At 45.5% G+C, this 10,466-nt stretch overlaps 1 long non-coding RNA gene across 1 annotated transcript; it reads right to left on the bottom strand.

Annotated features, from left to right (window-relative positions):
* On the bottom strand, positions 514–1,414 carry LOC109712065. Its single transcript, XR_002216761.1, has 3 exons — positions 956–1,414; positions 629–715; positions 514–531 (listed from the first exon to the last, which is right to left on the bottom strand). It is a non-coding gene; the product is annotated as an uncharacterized LOC109712065 (long non-coding RNA).

Raw genomic sequence — 10,466 nt, 5'->3', positions numbered from 1 at the left:
ATGTCAGTGTTCTCTACAAGGTTACAAGAATATCATTGTTCTCTACTTTACCAAAGCATCATTAGTATGTCCATTAGTTAACTTAACTAAATATAAACATAACATGGGCATAAAGACACTTATGCATGAGTACTCTCTACTTCATAGAGGTTCTATTCAAACACTATAATATAGTGACTTGTCTCCAATTCTGTATCAATCACAAAAGCATACAACTGTATCAATTTTATAGTACATATAGAACATAGGGGAGCTCCACTTGCTCTGGTTAGGTCAAACCCACCTAGTACTAAGCTCCAATAGTCACAAGAAGTTCCAAAGATCAGCTCCACTAGGTCTCAAACCTGCTGAACACAAACATCAATACCGCGTCAAAATTACGACCGGAATATCCGATTTCGGTCTAAATTACACTTAGTACAAAGTAACCCCTTAAATCCCTGTTTTGGGACTAGTGTAATACCTCAGGATAAGTCTCCAAGAGCTCTCACAAGTCAACTAACGCTGATCCAAGGCTCGATCGCACTCTCGCTGCGAACAAGATCGAAACGGCATCAAACTCATCATATAGTAGCAATTAGAATCGGAATCTTGCAATTTCAGCTTCCTAACTGAAATTCTTACTTACCTCAGGGTAGAATAGCTTCCAAACCAACTTCACAGTGTACAAGTTCAGCTGAACAAGGCTCGAAGACCTGCTGCGAAGAGGTAATTCCTAATTTGCATCAATTTGCGCAAATAAGTGCAATTAGTTCTAATTCAACTTCATAAATGGCTAATAATTCCAATTAAGCTTTAAAGTAGCTTATCCCTGGTCTAAGGAGGTTAATTCACATCTATTTAACTCATCTTTAATGGCTGAAATCTCAGCCTAGCACAGCAAGAATCAAAAACCCGAAATCATTACTCAAATCGGCAAACAGGACGTCGATAATGGCGAAAGTGAGGTGATTACCTTCTCAAGCTTCCAACCAATGACCTGCTGGTCCAGGGCTGCGAAAACCCGTCCAAAACACTCCCTCACACGTCCATAAGGGCTCTGCGACGCTTGCAAACAGCGAGGAATAAGCGCGGCGACGAAAACGAGCGAAATCGACGATTTCTTCGTAGAGAGAGAGAAACCCTAGAGAGAGAGAGAAAGAGAGAAGGAAGAGCACTTCTCTGAGCTCAAACATGCATATCTGAACATCCCAGGTCGAGCTGGGGTCTAATAGATAGGGATCAAGTGTGAAATTACCAAAACAGCCCTGCTGCCACGAATCTGCCAATGCTGTACCGGTACAAGGTGATGGCTGTACCGGTACAGCAAGCAGAAAACCCTGATTTTCGCCAGATCAATGCAATTTCTCACTTTTAACCCTCCAATCACTCTCTAACTTACTCAAACACTTGTCCAAGTCATTTAGAACATGTAGAATAGTTCCACACTTCATTCCACACACTCGAACTCTGCAATTTGCGAAAGTCCAGTGTATTACAAGATATTTCCTTTATATCATGTATATCATTCAGACTGAGACATAGTATCATGTTAGTAGAGTTCATTACTATGTTTATACATTCATTCTATTTATTGAGGCATAGTAGCATATAGCAGCTCATTTTCATTTATTTATCTATCTCTTATGCCTGCTTAGACCTAGTAGGAAGATCGGCGGAGTCGGCGGCCGAACCCACTGGGAACTATTCGTAGTTCTCACCCCACTTTGTTGCAGGGCCGAGTTCGAGTGGACCGGGTGAGGACCGCGGTAAGGGCATAGCGCCCTAGTTAGCTAGCAGCTTTCCATTTTGCATTAGAGTACCCTCGTGTACATTGGTGATATGTGATGTATATATTGGAGAGCTACTTTGTATCTTGAGTAGAACTTGTATACATTTTGGAAGATGAAAATGTAAATCAGTTATGTAAATGGTTGGATGAAATGTGCTAGCTAGATCTCTCTCTCTTTTGTTGTTTGCTTATATTAGTACTCGCAATGCTTCATGTATGTTGTTTAAGTTTACCTGGGCAACTTATTGTACATGATTGTGGTCGTTTAGCCTTGGGCGGATAGGGGAGGCTCTGTCCGTTCGGCGTCTGATCGACGTACCCGAACCGACCAAATTGGTGGTCGAGGGGCATGACACCTCCGGCGACCTCCCCCCTGCCCGTCGCCGCCTTCCCCGCGTGCCGCTTCTGCTGTCTAAGCAGCCAACGATTTCCTGGAGTAGCTCGGCTGAGGAAGCCCTTGCTTCCTAGCCAGCGCACCGCCACCGCCTCCCTCGGAGCCCCGGTGACCTCCCGCCGCCGACTGTCGCCATCGCTGAGCGCTGCCGCCACGCTGCAACCACCCTGCGGGCTCCCTGGGCGAGCTCGGGCCGAGCTGAGCTCACAACTCCTCACTCACGCCTACGCCGCGTGGGATCAGTCGCGCCACTTCCTTCCGGCCGTCAGCAGTCTACCACCGTCGCCCCCGAGCTCCCCGCCAACCACCGCGGTCGCCATTGCTCCTGAACTCGAACCCTAGCCTGTGCATGCTTGGGTTGCTCCAGCACCGCCGCCGCCGCCTCCCACGCCCGCCGGCTCGAGTACCGGCCCTCCCTCATTGGCCGCACCCGTCTGCCATCGGTGCACCCGCCGTCGAGCCGTCACCGGCCGTGCCCTAGCTCCTACTGCTCCGTTAAGCATAGTCTATGGCTTTTGACTTCTATTTTGGGTTGCGCACCCTTTTTCGGCGATCTGAGGTTGTCCTGATGCCTCTGGAGGTGTGCACGGTGATCTTTGGTCAGTGTTGATCACAGTGCTAACCTTATTAAGAATCGACAGACACCGAAACTGCATTTTCAGCGCAGTTTTTCCCCGAGTACGCACTGTTCACTGAATGTTCGGGTCACTCCTGCGCCTCCCACACTGAGCCGTTGTGCTCCGGATCATGAGAACAGCATCCGGCACGTCGAGACCTGTCAGTACGTGTCTCAGCGGACCTCAGAAGTCTTTGGTTTGCATTAACGAGCCACAAAATCACCTTATTTACATAAAATAATAGGATTTTATGTAAATATAGGAACTTTTATACAATTGTGCTTCTTGTGACTACTGTGGGCAGTACTTATGTGTATGTGGCAACCTCTGAACTGATCATCCAATGTCTGATAGCCTTCGCGGAAATCGAATGTCGATTTCGGTGCGTTTTTTGGCGAAATTTGCCGGCGGAACGCGGTTTCGATTCAAATTTCATCCAACAGTATTTGATTGCCCTGAGTTGTGTCGTTGAGCCTTGTCGGCTAGTCACCATCGTCATATCATATGTTCGGAGATGACATGTGAGCGACGGTGGGTTCCAGTGTCGAAATTGACACTTTCGAGAACCCGGATCCGAACAATTATCTGGCAATAATTGTTTAGTTGTGTAATCTTGTGTTTGCTACCAAGACGTCCAAATCGGTGTGTTTTATGGCAGCTAGTGACTCGTGGCATGAGTTGGTAATTTTCGAGACCCTTAGTGGGTCCCGACGGAGTCCCGGTGTGATTTTCAGGACTTCCGGCGAGTTACGGTGATCGGTTTTGGGAAACCAATTTTGCGGACTTGTCACGCTCCGAGGTTCCTTTTTAGTTTCAAAACACAGCGGATGGGTCTAAATTTTTTTTTTTTTGAAAACCTGACCCCAAGGTGTGCTAGATCCGCCACAAATACAGAGAGCCCACTGTTCACACGGACAGAGTCTCCCCTGTATTTGCACGGCGTCGCACGAGTACAAGAGTATAACCAGGATACAACCACTATCACTGAACATACAAATATCCATATATTCGTACATCCATACACCATTCACCATAGCTTCATATACAGAGATTTGAACATAAATCCACATCTATCAGTTGAAATGTTTCCTACCCGAAAAATCATTTTGAAATACTACTTTATGAAAACCATGAGAAAACCTTTTCAAAACCGTTTCCCACATAGAAACCTTTTTCTTTTTAAAACACGCTACCAAGAGGGGTAGAAAACCGTTTTCATCTCAAAGAAAACCATACGTTCTTTAATTCATTTACTAAAATCACATTTATCCAATTGAACAAAAATCAACTGAACCAATATATCAAAGATATAACAACAGATATAAAAAGGGTAGCTACTAAACTAAACCAACCGGGTCGGAAGCCCTATCGACCGCTACGAACATGTCTCACATCTCGTCTCAACCCTCACCGCACGCAATACTTGAAAAATGGTGGGGGAGGTGAGAACATGTAAACATGTCTCCCCTCCCAGTGGGTACTGCAAGCCAAAGAAGGCAAGGAGTACTCACCGGATGAGGAAGAGATAAATAACATGGGTAAGTGAAATACAGTAGCAACGATAATGAACGAGTGAGATATATATATGAAAGAACAACTGCGCTACTGTAACGAAGAACTGAAAGCATACAAGGATATCAAAACTATAGTAGCAAGACAACTGTAAAGAAAGACTGTAAGTATACATGCAACAACTGCTACTATAGCTATATGCATCAACCGGACGAGAAGTCCAAATATACCCAATCTGAAAACTTGGCCCTGTTGGTTCGCATGACAGACCTCAAACCTAAGCCACTGCCACTCTACCTGTGTATAACCCAAGGTAGCCTATGGGCTCACAGGCTGCATATAACCCAAGGTAGCCTATGTGTAAGGAAATGAATTCTCGAAATCTGAGAGTTAGACTTCATCCAGGATCGACTAATTGTCGAGTGGGTAGGCTCCAGAGGAGCTAAAGATGTCCAAAACACAAAAGTGCTTTGGAGTTGAGTCCGCGAGAGCAAATAAAGCAAAAATCTGCCCTGGGCAGATTCTGCTCTCGGGGACCGGTCCCGAGCCAGAGGGACCGGTTCCCGAACGCGTGGAGATTGGGAAGGTCCTCTGGGACCGGTCCCAGGCAGGGAGAGACCGGTCCCTCCGCACGAAATCTGCCTAGGCAGAGTGACTTGAGAGAAGTATAGTGAAGGGGTATTTTTTGCAAAAATGCCATTAGTTAGAGGGGTATAGAAGGGCTAAGCCCTCTCCTCTCTCTCACCCTCACTCTCACTCTCTCCCTTAGCTCTCCCTCTCTCTCTCAAGGAAGAGAAGAAAGAAAAGAGAAGGAGAAGAAAGAAAAGAGAAGGAGAAGAAGGAAAAGAGAAGAAGAAAAAGGAGGTGAGCAAGCTAGAGAAAGCTTGGAGCATCTTCCTCTTCCTCTCCTCTCTATTGGAGCTAACCTAGAGGTAAGCTCTTGAACCCTAATGGTAGAACTTAGGGTTTTTGGATTTTTGGCTTTTGAAATGAGATCAAATGGACCTCTAGCACCATTAATGGTGGATTAGAGCTTGAGGCTAGGGTTTCATGGTGCAAATTGCAAAATGTGAACCCTAGGGCACCCAAATGGGGGTTTTTGATAAATGATGAGATTGATCTCATTTGATAGCTTGTGAACCTAATTGATAGGTGTCTAAACGCAGGGGCGCAGTCGGATTTTCGATTCATCGAGCGGGTGAAAAGCTATCGACGAAATATAGCCGATTGAGCACCGTTTTGCACCAAGGAGGCCGAGACCTCGTCGTAACGTTCGGCGAGAAGCATTTCTAGAACCTTTGTACCCTCAAAAGGTGGGCAGTGTCATCCCGAAGCAACCGAACTCTTTTCTATGTCTTAGAATAACATATAATCTCATCTCTTGCATGTTGCATTGTAGGATTGCATTGTAGTACCTTTTCCTTATGCTTCTAAATGTTAACCTAGTGTACATGGAATACTTGGTGTAACAGATAGGTAAGGATTGGGTCAGAACGTGGATCCTATAGTGCGAAAAGAAAGAGATGAACTCGATAGTTATTTAGTGACATAGAGAGTGGCATCTAAATGTCTAAAGAACAAAAGAGTGGCATTAATGTAGTGTATTTGACACTAGAGGTTCATGAACTTAGGGATAGGTGGATTCCCTAGTAAATGACTCGTGAACAATGAACTTAGTTTAGCTAAGTAGTTATGCATGAATGTCGAAATAGATGAGTTCCGAAAGAAATGTCGGCCCTAATTCGTAGGGTATCCTCACATGGAGAGGATAGATCAAACTCACGGTCTGTTATTCGGGATGGTAAAGCCATCCATACCCTCATATGGAGAGGATTGTCGTCGAGTACTCCGGAGTGTCGGGCGATTAGGACAGAGTTGATGTCCGCTGACAGTCCCGGGTTCGGGGGCACATGGAGCTCCCTACCCTATGGGATGGATATGTGAGACGTAGGCAAACCCAAGGGTCTTGCCACAGATTGGGTAAATGGAAAGTAAATATTGTCATTGAACATTGTTTATCGAACATGGATCGAACTTGTTAGCATGATAGTAAACCTTTACTAAATGATGCATGCATTCATCACAGATGATTATGGGCATAGTAGCATAGCTTTTCTATTATGTCATTTACAGTTTCAGATATCTATCTATCTATCTATCTATCTGTTGTTACTTATGCCCACTTGGACCTAGTGGGGAGATCGGCGGAGTCGGCGGCCGAGCCCATTGGGAACTATGGAAGATAGTTATCACCCCGCTCTATTTCCAGGGCTAGGTACAGGATTGCCGGGCGAGGACCGCGGCAAGGGCACACGCCCGACCAGTGAGGACTATTGGTAGAGTAGTAGCTTTCCTTTTTACATTAGCACACCTATGTATTGAGAGAGATTCATGTAGGTGAGGATTTATTGAGCTATGTACCTTGAGATGAACATGTATTCCTTTTGGGAAAGAAAATGTAAATGTAAAAAGAATGCAAATGTGATGTAATAGATAGTAAACTCTCTTTATTTCACTCGTGTATCTTGTGGATTTCTTCCTCTTCGTTGTTCGCACTGTTTGTGCCCTTGTGATTGTGTACTTATAGAATTTAAATTCGTAGGTAAATTCTTGTACTCAATCTGTTGTTAAGCCTTGGGCGGACAGGGGAGGTGCTGTCCGTTCGGCGTTCGTTCATCGCGCTCGAACCATGCCAAATTGGTAGGGGTTTCGGGGCGGGGGCGTGACAGTCGTTGGTATCAAAGCATAAAGAGCAAGTAAAGAGAGAAAGTCTAGAATGACCTAGGAGACCCTAGGTTGGTAAACCCTAAGGCTATAGGTGTGTGAATGGAACGTGAATATATACCAGTGGCGGAAGTGATTCGATTGGGTCGAAGTTGGTAATACATCTCTAGTAGTTACTAGAGGTAGATTCAAGTGGTATTAGTTCTTGCCTTGAGGTGGTTGTGTCGGCGGCCGACGACATGATGCCAAGAGTCTAGAATGAGTACACTTGTGTGCTTCCGCTCGATTTTTATTGTTGGGTCGTTATGAGTTGTAATTGCGACGAGGTAACGAGTTAAGATAATTAACCAAGTACTTGTGTTCCAGGGACTAATGTCTCCAAGACGCTACACGCGTAGATCTACTCCGGCATCGCCTCCTGAGGTGCCCGAGCAGGCTGAACCAAGTGTGATGGATCGGTTGCAGGTGCAAGTGACCGCATTTACTAGTGTGGTGCAGCGCCAAGAGACCCATTCGAGCGGCTCCAGGAGCTTTTGGAGCGGCAGGCTGCGGTGGCGGCTGCAGCGGCGATAGATGGACGTGATGTACCCGCACCCTCGACTCATATACCTGAGTCGGTGGGGGGTGAGGGTATAGCGGCAGTTCCGGTGGCGGCACGTCCCCCACCGGCAATTGTTCCTCCAGCGGCGTCGGGTTCGACAACCCTCGAGATGACGGCCGAGGATGTGGAGGGGGAGCGCACATTGGCGGCTCTTATCAAGTTTAACAAGTTCCATTGTCACGCCCCGAGTCCGATCCTTTTGGCCGGTTCGAAAGCGTCGAACAGACGCCGAACGGACAGAGCCTCCCCTATCCGCCCAAGGCTCAACAACAAGTATCCATAGAGATAAAGTTTGCATAAGCGGAAGCATACACAATGGCTTGCGCGAGGGCAAGCGATAGCCAACAGTGAAAGTAAATAACTACACTTAGAAAATCAATTACAATTTTTCATCATTTCTTTTTACATCTCATTTCTCCCAAAATATAACTTTTGACATTTAAAATAAATATCCTTTACATCATTCATTTAAAACATGTTCATGAACTAAAATCATCAAGTACAAAAGATGATATATCAAAAGGTATGCATCTATGAAATAGAACATTTCGGGCGGTCTCTACCTAGGGCGCGATGCTCTTACCGCGGTCGTCTGCCGGCTCGCTCGGTCCCGGCTCTGTGGAAATAGGGGTGTGAGAACTACAACAAAGTTCCCAGTGGGTTCGGCAACAAACCACGCCGACTATCCCACTAGGTCTAATCAGGCATAATAGAAGAAAAAGAATATAGTAACCATGCTAAACAAATGCAGCTAATATGCCTGAACAATAAAAATGTGATGCTCGATATAATGCTCATGATGAATGCAATATTATAATTTCTTTACCCAATCTCTTGGCTAACCCGTAGGTTTCGCCCTAAACAAACTCACTAACCCAAAATCCTATTTAACCGGGGAGATACCCGCTACAACCCGATAGGACCGTCGTCTGGGGAGATACCCGCTACGACCCAGTGATGTCGACTCCGGAGCACATCGCCCGAGGGGGAGCTACCACCCTCGAGCAAGAACTAAAAGGTGAGTACGATCAATCCTACATTGAGGATTCCAAGTTCAATCCGTTCCTTAACTTTAAGGAAGACCATGCTCAAATGACCCACCCTTAACTCTAAGGTTGCAATGTCATAATGTCTCAATCGTTCTTTTCTTTTGCATTCTTTACTATCACTAGTGTCATATACACTACCAAGTTTTTATACTCATGCCACACTTGCTTTCTAAGTGCTATGTTCTTATTCTCATGCCAAATGCCACACTTGTTTTCTAAGCACTCTAGACTCATCAATGTCACTCACTAGATCTATGTCCATGTGTCACTTTTGTTCACTAACCCTTCTAGGTTCTTGTCACTTGTCATGCATAAATAGGGTTTACAATTCTCACACTCTTACCAATATTTCATACGAAATCAAATTCACAATCATGCAATAAAGATCACAATTAACCCTACTATGCAAGATGCTCAATATATACATATATGTTCAAACATGACACTTTAGACATAAAGAGATTTTCGAGGTCCTTGGAATGCACCACCCACCTTAGAAAGTTGAGAGGATGTTACGGTGAATTTCTTAAAATTTTTGAAGCTCTAGTCCGCGTGCTGCAGCTATCTGTACGGAAAATGATGTTTTTGTCAATAACTTTGCGTATACTCGTCGGATTGTCGAACCGAGCGTTCCAACGCGTTTAAAATACCCTTAATTAGGTTTCTACATAATCAAAATAGATCAAAACCCAACTTGGAAAAAACCCCTCTTTGGGATGCCCTAACCAAACCCATTGTTAAACCCTAGGTTTTGATCTCTAAAACAAGCAAAAGAAAGCTTGTTTAATCTCTAGAAGCTCATTTAAAACCATCCCAACCATCTCTAGGGCTTAAAATGCAAACCCTAGAAATCCACCATTAGAGCTCCATGAAGAAAAATAGGGTTTTCATGGTATTCAAAGCTCTACTACTCTTCTAAAGCCTCTAAAGAGACCAAAACTCCAAAATCTAAGGTTAATCTCCAAACCCTAGAGCTCTACATGCTAAAAACTTACCTTAGCCCAAGTTCTAGCAAGCTCCTTCTTGTTGGAGAGCTTCTAGGACCACCAAATCCACCAAAAAATTCCTCCTTAAGCTTCTTCTTCTTCTTCTTCTTCTTCTTCTTCTCCTTCAAGCCCTAGGTGATTTCTAGAGAGAGAGAGGAGAGAAAATGAGAGGGAGAAAGGGTGTGTGTGTGTGCTGTGAAAAGGAAAGGGGGATGGGCAATATAACATGTTGCAACAATTGCAACTAGGTCCCCCAACTCTTTCTCTGTGCATTGCCCAAACTGGACATTTTTCGCAGTGAGGGACCAGTCTCCCCGACCTGGGACCGGTCCCCGAGAGCTCCTCCCGCGGACTGCGCAGGCTACGCGTGATGCAACCGGTCTCCCTCAATGGGACCGGTCTCTCCTCGCAGGGACCGGTTCTCGAGAGCTGATTTTTCAGGACTTAGCCGATTTCTCGGCCATCTCACTGCCTACGCGTTCGGGGACCGGTCTCTCCCACCAGAGACCGGTCCCCGAGAGCACAAAACCTGCAGTTTGTAGATTTTGATTTCCAAGCTCTTGAAGGTCCCCAGAAATGCACTTTTGCATTATTTGACGCCTTCGGCCTCTCCGAAGTATACAATCTCGCACGTTGGTCAATTTGACCAAGGTTCGAATTTAATTACCGAGGTTTCGGTATGTTACATCCATCCACCCATCTTCGAGGGCGAGAAGGTGGAGCCGGCGATGGTCGAGTCGTGGGTTGACTCGATGGAAACTTTCTTCAAAGACTTGCGCACTTTGGAGAGAGATAGAGTGTATCTTGCAACC

This window comes from Ananas comosus, linkage group 6, assembly GCF_001540865.1.
Source record: "Ananas comosus cultivar F153 linkage group 6, ASM154086v1, whole genome shotgun sequence".
In the NCBI taxonomy this organism is placed as follows: domain Eukaryota; kingdom Viridiplantae; phylum Streptophyta; class Magnoliopsida; order Poales; family Bromeliaceae; genus Ananas; species Ananas comosus.
This window is presented reverse-complemented; position numbering and strand designations above follow the sequence as displayed.